Raw genomic sequence first — 13,716 nt, forward strand, 5'->3', positions numbered from 1 at the left:
AATATATTAATTTCCTGTATGCATATTTTTAGCCTGTGATGGGAAATGGTGAGTGATCTCCCTGTCCTTATCTCAAACTTTGAGCCCTTTTCCATTATGTTTTCACCCTCTTTTCCTTTGAGGAGGTGAAGTGAGAGAGCAGTGTGGTGGAGTTCAGCTGCCCAGTAAGGTGAAGCCATTACTGTGGGAGCTTGTTGCAGATAGCAGCTCACCATTTAAGAACACCCTAGGGTAGAGCTCAGTCATCAAAATCCAGTAGGATAACATTTTTCCCTAAGATTATATGCTAGCCTCAGTGATTTGAAGTGGGAAGTACACAACTTATAAAAATATTTTGTCAGAATAGCTTTAGACTTTACATAGGGAAAGTAGAAAAACCTGGGTAAAACAAAAGAGAAAACAAGGTACCCACAACTGTAGAAAAGATTAAGCCTTGTCAATACCATTTCCTTAAAATGGTATGATACTGTCTTTGGAAAAGGAAATAATGCACCTTTATTTCATATTATTTTGAACCCATGTTAAAAGACTATTGCTTTTTAAATCACTTGAAATTTTATTTCCATTAAACAGAATGCCACATTTTTATGTGGCACTACATTGTACATGCACTGAGATCAGTTTGACTTTGTCCTAAATGCTACAAGCTGGTGACAGACTACGTTTCCTATAATGCAGTGCACTAGTCCTTTAAAGAAATACGATGCATCACACTTTCAGACCTAGTATGTGAAATACATTTTGATACTCAGAATTGTGGGATGAGAACCAAAACTAAAAACAATTGAACCCCAAGCCTCCTTATATTACCCTCCCTGTAATACCATATTATCACACAAGGCTAACGCTCTTTGGAAAAAAAAAAAAAATCAGTCCAGTAAGCAAACAATTTTTTTCTTCTGATGTTTTATTTTATTTACTGCTATTTTATTTACTGTTTGATATTTAACTTCATGCTGTAAAGAATGCCAAAATATGTCCTTCAATTCTGTTAAACAGATATTCATGTATTCATGATTTTTTAAAGTATTGAAATATGTTGATTTCTTGTAGACAGAAAATTAATCTTTTTACTCATTTCTAAATCACACTTTCTGTAAAATATATGAAGTTAGTTAAATGACTCTGTTTATCTGATAAAGTTGTGTTGCTACAAATGGTATGTCACATAAAATCAAAACAAAAATATGTAGAAGGTAAGACTGCCCATGCATAGAGAAATCAATGCTTTCTTCTGACAGAATTCTGTGTATTTTAGAATGACTGCCTTTGGACATAAGTTAACTTACCCAAGTTATTGCAGTAGATTTTCAGTGTAATTTTCTTTCTATGGTTCCTTTATACCATACTTATGTCTTATCATCAGCTAAAAATAAAAATAAAAAAATAAAAAAGGGTGTAAGATCTCTTTATTCTCCCATTGTTCCATTTCATTGTCTTTAAAAAAAAAAAAAAAAAAAGAGGAAAATTAATCTCTGGCCATGCAAAGTGAATCTGGTCATTTTCTGAACTGATTCTTCACTGCCCTTTACCGTCAGGGTTAATTACAGAAGAGCAAAATGTGGCTAAATGTGCTGGAGTTGCAGGAAAGTCTTAAATAATGATTTTTAGCTCACTACTTTTCTACTACTACAATTGCAATGCTAGAAATATATATATATTTTTTTCCTATAATGAGTTTTGATTTCAGTTGTGTATCAGCTGTGCAAATCCTAACACTTGATTGTAACATCTTATTTCATTCTCTCGCAATGAGAAGTTTAATCATCTGCTTGAATGAAACATTTCTCCTTGTACACTGTGCTTTTTTCAAAAGCACTAAGCTCTTTTTCTGTACAAAGTTATTTTTCTATGTTTCCAGTAAGTAGCTAAATTCCTGTGTGTCTTTTTTCCTTCTATCATACCCTTCAGACAGACAGAACTTGAAAAAAACTTGTCAACTTCCTATGGAAGATTTTTTTTTTTTTTTTTAACATCATAAATATTTAGGATGAACTTCTGGAAAGACTCTTTTGGAAGAAAGAAAAGGTGTTGTCTTTCCTTGATGATGGCTGCTGAATTTTCAAGAAGAAATTTCACTGCAGCTTGGCAGGATCTGTCACTCAATGGACTGTATTTGTCTGTAGTGAAAGAAAAGTCTTTGTGAAGGGAAAGGAACTGAACGCACTCTTTGATGCGATCAATACTGAGATACGAGGCAGGAAGTATAATTGACCATTGACCATGTATTTTGTTGACTGCACACAAAGCATTCAATATCATCTGACATAACTATCTTTGGAGGATACTATTAAAAGTATGTTAGTGAATTTATCACAGGTTATCTGTTGTTATAAAGGAAAAAAAAAGGAGATTATAGAAAGATATCAGCACACAACAGCAGTTTGTCACATCTGAAGAGCGTTTCTAAACAGAAAGATCTGAGAGTCTATTTGTGAGGACCTTTTAAATTGAGGAGGACATATAAATGCACCCTGATGGAAACAAATATACATACTATAATTGCCATTGGCAAAATCAAACTGCCCTGTAGATGGAAATTTAAGGACTTTTTTTCACTTCAGTCTCAAAGAAAAATATCATGAGAGACACAGAAAGTATAGTAATGAGTGATGGTACTGGACTTTAGGCAACCTGATCTAGTGGTAGGTGTTCCTGCCTATGGCAATGGGGTTGGAACTGTATGGTCTTTAAGGTCCTTTCCAACCCAAACTGTTCTATGATTCTAAGCTGAGGATAAATACATGAAGTACGTACATACTGGACTTTATTTCTCCCAGTGCAATGGATGGAAAAACAGAAGCCATTTAGTCCCAGAAGCAGTACTTCTGCTGTCTTTATCACTTTGGCCTTCTATTTGCCTTCCTCCTTTTAGAATTTTTATATTTATAGCATTTCATCTTCATCTACACAAAACCAAACCAAAACCATTATGGAAAAAGGCCATCTGAGTGGAATCTCATAAGGAGATTAGCATTAAATATTCTGAGCCATATTGGAATTTCTTTCTGGAAGAGGTAGGGAGAGAGTAACAAGGCAAGTAAAGATCTAATAGATTTCAAGTTTTGGAGGATGTCAGGAACATGACAATGAAGCAAGTACAGAGAAATGAGGTTTGTTTTGTTTACATATATTCAGAAACATGGTGAGACAGCCACAAAAACAGTTAACATAGTGGCCAGCCTTTTTATCCCTGCAGACATCTGCAAATCCACAGAGGACCAAACAGTTTCCGAGCTTTAGCCTCATCTTTTGTGAATGTTTGTCCACATCAGAAAAAAAAAAAAAAAAGATAAAAAAATTGGTTCAATTGAGTGGAAAGGCAGAACCTTGGCTCGTTTCTCAGGGAGCAAGACATCAGAAGCCTCAGATAAAGTACGTTGGCAGCAGTATCTGGGAAACATGCAAGACATCTGCACCATCCTTTAGCAAGCCTTTATTGTCAGCCTTTCAGTCTCTTTAAATCTAAAGCCTCACCAAATCAACAACTGAAACAATTTTCCAATTTAGGAAAAATAAAAAGAAAATGAAAAAGAAAAGCAAAAGAAAAACACTGCCTATAACAATACTTCCTAAACAGCAAAGAATGACTAGGAAAAAAAAGGCAAGAAGAAAAAGCTACTCTTAAAATTATATACTTCAAATACACATGGAGAATGGGGTTGGGAAGGGGGAAAGGAGTGCTAAAGAAATGCTGAATACACTCTCTCAAGAAAAACATCCAGACCATGTTAGCTTGTGGGAATTTTTATTAGTTCTGAAATTAGAAGCAGGGCATTGGGGTTGGGGAGAGGGGAGTGTCTCAAACCAGCTGCAGCTCATTTTAATTAAGGGCTAATTAGCAAGTAAGGCTTGTGGAAGTGGGAGAAGTCTATGTCCCTATATAATACAGAGCAGCTCACTAGAACACTTTTGGAGAGCTTGGGGTGAGTGGTACTGGTAGGGGAGAGAAGAAAAATGATTAAATTTAGAAGTACTTGAGAACTTCCATAAGTATTTTCTTTAAAAAAAAAAAAATCAATTTGTCTAGGATTTCCTTGGGTGTAAAGCTCTGATAGGAGAAAAATGTTAAACGTGGAGATCAATAGATATCAGGTACAGAAACTTAGCCTTCTAAATCTATTGTTTCCTGAAGGATATTTTTTTTTCTTGGTCTTTTCTTTTTATTTCCCATGTCAGTTATTCAGATAGTTCTACATTGTGTTACCATGTAACGTATCTTTTTGTGCAATAACTAAAAATCATACCAGCTTTCTACTAGTGCTGAGATATTCCTGAATTGTCTGGCTATCTATGGTCTGTATCTCCTCCCAGAACAGAGTAGTTTTGTGTTTACAAGATCTGTCTTAACCTTAGTTTATTTAAATCTAATCTTTTCTTGCATGTGGGACCTTAATAGGTGCATGGCTTGTATTTCCCACTGCTCTAAATTCTACTTAATGGAGGTATGGAAAGGGATAAAAATCTATCTAGGAAAAAACACCTGCTGGATTAGTCTTCTGAGGTTCAACAGATAATAATCAATTACCCTTGCTGAAAAATAATAACAGAGGTATTCTGTATGTGGAAATGACAATATGGTACTTATGTCTTGAGTTCTGTGTGTGTATTTAGAAAAAAATATACTAACTTGGCTCTAGATGTTCTTTATTGCTCCCTAAATTCTACGAATCTGAGGCTGCTGTGTAACAGAAAAGGTTGCATTATTAAACAGCATGAGAAGGTGAATGAGAAATTTTGACCTTCACTATAATGTTATCTGGCCTATCTGTAGGCCAGCTGTGTGGGCGACATCTCCTACCAAGGAATCTCTTGAAAGGGAAGATAACTGTGTGTAAAATTTCAACCCCTCGGGGCTGTGCTATGTATGTGTTTCCAACTATTCAATAATATTGGAATGCAATTGGTTGAACTGGGGAGATGTCAAGGTTTTTCTAATGATTGGAAAATGGCAGATTCTGTGCACACCTTGTTAGGGCATGAGGAGATGTCAAGAAAGAGCATGAAGGGAAATAAATGTCTCTAAACTTCAGTTCCTGGGAAAATAATGTAGTAAGTATTCTTGGGAGACATTTTCAGACCTCACATGTCAGGACAGGATGTTGACTGCCAATGGGCAACATGGATTTATGAAGGGTGACTTGTAATTGACCAAGCTTTTTGTTTTCTAGGGTGAAATTATTGGCTCTCTTGGCAATGCAAAAGCAGTGGATGACATTTACCTTGACTTCAGCAAGCTTTCAGCATGGTCTTCCGTAGCACCCTTTTTGTCAAGATGGAGATGTGTGGACAGGTGCGAGGAATACAAGGTGGGTAGAAAATTTTTGAAAATTGAAATGCAAATGACCAACTTATTGAATTTTAACTGGTGGGTGATTGAGTGGTCTTTTCTGAGGGTCAGTACTGGGACTGCTGTTTTGCATCTTTACTTGTGACATGGATAAATGTCTTGTAGCAGTGCTGGCGCCTACTGTGACCCTACCTCAGGAGCTCTGTGGGCAAGACTCCTGATGCAGTAGGTGTGGTTGCTTTAGGTATAGCATAGATAGTGTCTAGTAGCTCTCTGCTATTTTGCTGACTTGTGAGGTCGGTTTCCAGTGACTTCTGTGCTCTTTTGGTACCTTCTTCCATGCTGGCTACTATATTAACTGTTCAGTCACAGTTTGTGTGTCTCGTTGGACTTCTGTTCTCTGGTGATTCTTTGGTTTTGCTTAAGTAAAACCTGGATATGTCTACTCTTCCCACCAGCACCACCAAGAAGGCATTCCCATCCCAGAAGAAAATTTCTTAGTGTCTTTTAGCTCCTATTCACCTTATGAATGCAATGTTTGTTGCACTTCTCTTTGCTGTGTTTCGAACAGGAGATGGTTAAGCAACAGATTTTTCCTTCCCTGTTTATTTCCTTAAGGTCCAACTTGAGACTCAAAATTTAAGGTATAGACAAATTTTGATTGCTAATATTTTCACTGATTCCACTCTTGCCACAACATGTAATGAAAGTATGTTGGCCTAGTTGAGATAACATGCATTATTTAGGCTGAATGCAACTGTCAATGCAAATTTGTCTAGTGAATTTATGAAATATATTTTTCTTGTGGCCAATTGAGTTTCATGTGCTTCTCTGGTGAGCTAGCCATCCAATAACACATTGTATATCTTGTGGCTGTTAAATCATGTGGATGGTCTAGAGGCATGTTCACACTGATATACTGCCTGACATAAAATACAGAATTCCTTTTAGTTCTGAGTGGGTCCAAGATACTTTGATACTGCTGAAAATGCATTTAGTACTGTGTAAGTGAATTATGTGTTTTCTTAGGTTTTTTGCTTGATATCAGTGGTATGTTTTTTAGGACAGTTGATAGCAGGGAGGAGCAAATACTGTCCCTTTCATCAGTAACTGAGTTTGGAGTACAAAAAAAAGGACATGGCCTGACACAAAGATATCTTCGTTTGACCATTTGGTCAAATCATCAAACAATCTATTATAAGTCTTCAGTGTGTAGTCATAGAACTTTTTTGATTTTTCCTTTTTTTAAAAAAAAGTACTGTTTAGTACCAAAGAGTGTATTCAGCTGAATTCCCAATCTCTTGGTTTCATTGAAAGAGGCATCATGCTTTACCATCAGCAATGAGATTGAATACAGTAAATGAAACTAAGCAAAATGGCAAATGTGAAAGTGGCCTATACTGAAAGATCTTTCATCAGGAAAGAAAGCTAGAAGAAGAATCTGTCTGTAACCTTAAAAAAAAAAATAATTTAAATTTAATAAAAATTTCCATATTTAATAAGGACCACAACATCATAGCTAAATGTGGAAACTCTTAATAAGAGAGCAAGAATTCATATCAACCCCTATTCTTGAAGTTATGCCATTTAGACAGCCGTTATAGGGTGAGGGTAGAGAGGTTCATTGCTGTGAAGATGTGGCAAGTAATAATATTCCAAAAGTTACTAGTAGTATGTAAACTTGAAAGTAGTATCCAAAGGAGGAAAAACAACTAAGTCATGTGGCAATTAACATTGGAATAGCATGGCTCTGAATGTGATGCCTACAAGCAAAATAAATCTGAAATTTTAGTCTAATGCTACTGAAGTGATCTGGTAGTCCTGTGGGGAAAGCAGAGTAATCCAAATATAGTTGTTGTATGTAGGTCTTGGCAGGTCCTCCGAACTTGGAAAATAACTTTTGTTGTTTGCTTGCCTAGAAGGAAAAACATTCTTATTTTTAAAAGCTGTGAAACTGTTTCAGATGTCTTCTCATCAACATAAGATTTCTGCTGTGCTCTAATGAAGCATTGGCTTCTGGCTATGTTAAACTTGATTATAATTATTTTCCTCCTAACACCTTTGTATCTTATGATTCTTGCCTCATCAAGTCTGATAGCAGATGCAGAATTAAAAGAAAGTGCAAATGTTTAATTCATGGTAATTTGTTCAAATTTTTATGATCTGAATAAAATAGCCTGTATGATATATTTGATTCATCTTCTTGTGCTGTTTTAATAAATTGTTTTTGTAATTATTTGATGTTTTATAAAAAAAATATAGATACAGCTTAATGCCATCAATAACTTTTAAATTGAGGTGTTAGTTTAGGCAACTGAAACAAAAACAAACCACTAAGATTTCATGCAACAGTCAAATATGTGGAACCTCCTAGTTTTTCTATATAAATATTTGACAATACCTCTCCCAATGCTCTACTATAATGAAGAACTTAAAAGAATGCTAAGTTCTAGAAGCATCTTTGCAGAACATTAATATGTTAATGTTAAAGTAATTGGTAATCAACCTTACATGACCTTTTTAATTGTGGCCTAACATTAAGGACAGTGCTATTATCTCCTTGAAAATCTTACTTAAATTTGTATGATTATCAGCATTCATAAATGTTTGAATCACCAGCTGAAGGATCATGTGGTAAGGATTTAAAGAAGCCCAAAATCTCTTCCAGAACCCAATCTGGAGTGCTAAAGTAGAGTTCAAAAACAAAGCAATGTTAACATTTCAAAAATCCAAATTTGTCTTCTGGCTCACAGCAATTTTGTTTGCTTTAGCCCAATTTGGGCATAAACAAAACTACAGAAATGAGAAAACCCAGCTTCCCTGCCATCTTAATTGCCAGTGTATTGAGGGGAGGACCTCAGTTGCTGCATTTCCTTGCTGGTTTACCACATCTTCAGCAGGGGTAGGTGAACTCTTCTTGCTTATAGCAGCAAGGACAATGGATCACAGCTTAAGTTAGTAGAAGATACTCCTATCTTTTCTAGGAAAGTATCCAGGAAAGCAAAGGGAGGTAGTGGGTTTCTTTGAATGTATGATATATATATATGATATGTGGTACATTAAAATGCTGTACTAAATATATTGATGTTTGTTTACACCTGCTTCTATGCTATTATAGGATTTCAGTTCTTCACAATTTAGGAAATAATTTCCTAATTTCTCTCCAAGCTATTATGCCAGCACATCATGCAAACAATTTTATTACAAAGTATTAAAATTAATATTTGAACAAACACTGCACAACTCTCAGGTGTCTGTCAACCAATATTAGTTGGAAGTTATAACATGTAAAATTGCTGAAATGTTCATCCCATGTTTAACAGTCTTCATAGTGTTCTTTGTTAGGAATGGATATTGTTCTCCTGATGGACTGAAGGACAGAAGTCAGATTCCATCTTGGAAAGCACCCAAACAGCACTAATTTAACTCATTATTATGCTAATCAGTCATTTTTAGTAAGATATTTTTTGGTAAGCCACACTTACTGTGTGTGCTGTGTCCTGCTATTGAGTTGGGTTTTTTTCTCTTTTAGTTTAGAAGACTTCTCAACTCCTTCAGATCAGTGTAACTGAAAATGGCTGCAACTGCACATCTTGTCTACAGGGACAGTACAGAAGAATTCCTCCTCTGCGTCCCGTCCCCCCCCCCCAGGTTATTTTTGGCCTTCCTCAAACTGAGAAAAATACTGGGGTATAGAAGTCTTATCAGAGTACATCAAGACGACAATCACCTGTCCTGTTTAGTCTGTGAACAGTTAAGATCCTAAACTTTGACTTAATACTGTCAAAACTACCAAAGCAAGGAGACTTTGAATGTGCAGCTGTTAAACATAGTAATGGACAACCTCATTGAGTGTCTTTTCCATTTCAAGATTTCTAAGGTTTATTAAGCTAGTGTCTTAAATTGAATCATTTCTTGCTGTTTGGAATGATCATAATATAATACTCAGTCTAAGTTATGGCCCCAGCTCAAGTAGTCTGTCTTCACTTGTAAAGTGGCTTGCAAATCTAATTAGTTCTGAATGCAAATTTCCGATGAGAATTACATTGACCAACAAAATCCTTTAAGCAGCTGTAGAATACAGTTTTGCTTTTATTAAGTCAGTACATGTGATACTTAAGGAAAGGGTGGAATTGCAGTGACACCAGGACTTCAGGCTAGAGTTCTCTATTTCTTACACTCTACCTAGAAGTCCTAACAGTTTGTGCGTAACCTCTGCACACACTTTGAGCTTCTTAAGCTTCAACGTTGCTTTGGCTCTGTTTGTGCCCACATCTTACCACATATTTCTCTTGGGTTATTTCCCTTGCCTTTATCCATTAAGTATTTTTGTGACCTGTTCGGTACTTCAGAAGTCCATTGAAATTTGATTAATATGGAAGAGAACAGTGATCAGAAAAAGGAAAAAAGCTATTACATTTTTCAAGGTACTATAAGAAGTATGCCTTGCTCTCCCAGTGTAATATAGATATATTGATCTACTTGGAGTAGGTGACATTTTTTAACAAACTCTACCAGAATTAATAGTACAGCCAGATTCACATTCTCAGGCATACTTCTAGTGTATCTGATGAAGTCAAGTAACTGCAGGCAAGCTTTGAAATTTACAAAAAAAAAAAACCTATATAGTAGTTTTACTACTATATAGAGTAGTATAATATACATTTGAGATTATAAAATTAGGTATAAATTGGGATTTTGTACGGATATGTGACTATGAGAAGAACTTGTTCACAACTATATTTAAAACAAGTTTAGAGCAGTGTAGGGTTTTGTTTAAAAAATATGAAAAAAAAAGGCTTGCCTCTAGGTTTAATCAATTTGAAAATGTTTCAATGAGAGGCCAGGCAGAGCATTTTAGGTAAGATTAATGCATGCTGTTGGGGGTTTTTATATTAGTTCATTTTTCTTTCCTGTCTGCTGTGATGTCAGTGGCTCATGTTTTCAACCAGTAAAACACAACCTAAAATTATAGGTTGCTAAATACAGATAACTTGGCACATCACTTAGTTTGACAGTTTATTTGTAATGAAGACCCCAAAGCAAAATCTAAAATGTTAATTGAGGCAGAAATAAAACCTTGCTATCATTTTTAGTTGTTGCAGCTTAAATTAATGGACAGAAAATATGATAAAGCTCAACAATAAATGAATACAGAGGTGGCTGACTCAGAACAGGGTTTCTCTCACTAGATTCCATTTAAGAGGCAAGGGTCATAATTTTAAGGTTAAACTTTCTGCAGCACAAGGACTTGTTAACAAAAGGTAAATAAAACTGATTCCCCCTTTATAAATGGATTAAATCAGGCTTAGTAACCAAATAGGAAATAAGTTATTCATGTTTTATAACTCTAGGTTGACTTCAGCTGCATTGAAATAGAGGTTATTTGAGAAGGGAAATTAATTCTGTAGGAGTTAAAGCCAATTCCTATGTAGAATTGTATTCTTGTGTATTTCACTAGCACGAGTCCACAGGAATGGAGATTTGCTATTTGTCAATTAAAAATAAGTTGGAGTATATTGAATGGGAATGAAGTTTTTTCATGTTGCATTGATCTTGAGGATAAACTTGGTTGTGTGCATACAAAATTGGGGGTTGCAGTTTTCTAAAGAAATATTGCAGAAAACTTCAATTCCATTTGAATACCTTAGAGTCAAATGCCTATAACTTAGTTGTTAGGACAGTAGCTAAAACTTTCTTCAGCCTTTATTCCAAGAGTTTCCTGTGAACATCTGTTATGTGAACAAATCATTAAGTAAAACTTCACTTGTGAAGTGACAGCTTCCCAGGCTCTTCCCTCCAACTGAGTAATTTATCCTTGAGAACGTACAGTCGTGCTTTTTTTAAATAACCGATATCCAATCTTACTCCTTCAGAGGATAAATAAGGTTTAAAAAATTAACTCATCAATGATGGAAGGTAAATTATCACAGTATTCCTAAAAGAATTTTTTTCAACAGAGGGAATAAAGGTGAAACAGAAGCTTCCTATGTGAAATGTTTTTGATACACTGATTAAAGGAAATATTCAAGTAAGGAAAACTAAGACTGACTTAAGGATAGAAAAATCTCATTGGCCAGTTGATATAACCACCCTGATATCTGTTAGAGCATAAGCAGATGTAGCCATATTTGATGAACTTGATAAGCTTCTATGGTGAAATGACCAGCCTGATGGATAAGGAGAGAGCAATGAACATCATCTACTGGAACTTCAGTAGGGTCTTTGACGTTGTGCCCTGTAAGATCCTTGTAGATGAACTGTTGACATATGGCCTGGATGAGCAGACAGTGAAGTGGTTTGAAAAGTGGCTGAACAGCCAGGTGATCAGTCATGCAAAGGTTTTGAAGTCCACTTCTAGAAGCAATAAAAGCAAAGAATGGGGAACAGGTGAGATTCTTCACTGAGTTCAAAATCTCAATGTATTATCAAAATAATACGATAATAAAAGCACATCGTTATTAATGATGTAGTTAGAAACTTAAAAAATGACTTTAGAGACTACTCAAAAAGCTTAACATACTCTTACTTGATCCATCTAGCATTCACTTTGTAATAAGCAAAGTTAAATGCATAATTTTCCTATTAATTGATGTTTTAGACCCTGAAGTAGTTACAAGTGTAAGCAATTGCATTGCAGATAGGTCTTTATATAAACATTATTGCATTGCCACCATACTTCACCTTAATCCCCAAGTGTCTGTTATGATTGCCAAGGGTGTTATTTGTCACTTCACATTTGAAGTTAGATATTTGTCCACTAAGAATTGAGCTGAGATTGATTTTTATTTTTTTCATGTTGTATGAATACAGCAGATTGAGGTTTTATCAAGGGACCACACTAATTTGAAGTTTGGTATTTGGTTGTTTGTTTTTGTTAGGGAACACAGAGCTACTGTATGATTTTTTTCTGCATTTATATGCAGAAACTTAAACTCTGAATAGGGCTCTCATCCCTCCACAGCTATCAAATAAAGATCCATTAAATTAACAAGGAGCAAAATTGCAGGGAACATGATAGAAGAGAAAGAGATGAATCACTGTTCCAAAGCCTCTGAAAGCACTGGTCTTCCTAACAGGAACATAGAAAAGTTAGTTTCTAGTAGTTATTTTCATTAATGCAATGTTGAAAAATGGCATATGTACCTCTACAATGCAGGGTATTCGGGAGAATAAATTCCTTCCTTATCAAGATTCTCTGAAATGTTTTTAAGTCAGACATATGCAAACACAGTAACATTTTTTTGCAGAGCAGTCTTATCATTTCCAATATTTCCACTTTGTGAGCATAAAGAGCTAAGCTTTGAGGTGATAGCTGGACAGTTCATAAATTCAAAGTTGTTCTTTGAACTAAAGGATAGCTCATGATGATTTATCCACCTGTGCAGCTTGGTTCCTGTAATTTCATCTAATGTTTCTTTATTAGGTACAATAATTTTGTCACTTACTAGTGCATATTCTGAGTATGTGATCTTGAAAATACCTAAGATGCACATTCACAGCAATTTGTATTACTTGCTTAAGGCAGACACTTGAACAACTAGATGGAGATAAGTAAATTTATTTCCTGTCTCAGCTGGTGAAGTTTTCCTTTGATATCAATAATAAAATGACATACTAAATATCTTCATCAATGACAGTGGGATTGAGTACACCCTCAGCAAGTCTGAGGGTGACACCAAGCTCAGTGGTGCAGCTGGTAAGCTAGAGGGACCTTGTTGGGCTTGAGGAGTGGACCTATGTGTGAAATTCATGAAGTTTAGCAAGGCCAAGTGCATGGTACTGCACCTGGACTGGAGCAATCCACAATATCAATACAGATGGGATGATGAATTGATTGAAAGCAACCCTGCAGAGAACAGCTTGGGGGATGGATGAAAAACTGAACATAAACCAGCAATGTGCACTTACAGTCCCAGAAGCCTAACATACCCTGGACTGCATCAAAAATGTATTCAGTAGGTGATTCTCCCCTTCTGCTCTACTCTCATGAGACCCCACCTGGAGCAGTATTCAGGTCTAGAGTCCCCAGCGCAAGAAAGATGTGGACAACTTAGAGCGGGTCAAGAGGAGGGCCATGAAGATGAGAGGGCTGGAGCACCTCTGCTATGAAGAAAGGCTGAGAGAGTTGGGGTTGGTTAGCATAGAGAAGAGAGATCTTACAGTGGCCTTTCAGTACCTAAAGGGGGTTTATAAGGAAGAGAGACATTTTACTGGGGTCTGTAGTGATGGGACAAGCAATAACGTTTTTAAAACAAAAAGAGGATAGATCTAGATTGGATGTGAAGAAGACATTTGTTTTGAGGGTGATGAGATGCTGGAACATATTGTCCAGAAAAGTTGTGGATGCCCATCGTTGGAAGTGTTCAAAGTACATTGGATGGAGCTCTAATCTAGTGAAAGATGATCCTGCCCAAGGCAGGATG

At 35.9% G+C, this 13,716-nt stretch overlaps 1 long non-coding RNA gene across 1 annotated transcript; it reads left to right on the top strand.

The window, feature by feature from the left end:
• Positions 1–1,011: 1,011 nt before the first annotated feature.
• Positions 1,012–10,878, top strand: LOC106033883 (uncharacterized). The gene is made up of 3 exons (XR_001205629.3): positions 1,012–4,095; positions 5,172–5,309; positions 8,823–10,878. It is a non-coding gene; the product is annotated as an uncharacterized lncRNA (long non-coding RNA).
• Positions 10,879–13,716: the final 2,838 nt, after the last annotated feature.

The sequence above is a fragment of the Anser cygnoides genome, chromosome 4, assembly GCF_040182565.1.
Source record: "Anser cygnoides isolate HZ-2024a breed goose chromosome 4, Taihu_goose_T2T_genome, whole genome shotgun sequence".
NCBI lineage: Eukaryota > Metazoa > Chordata > Aves > Anseriformes > Anatidae > Anser > Anser cygnoides.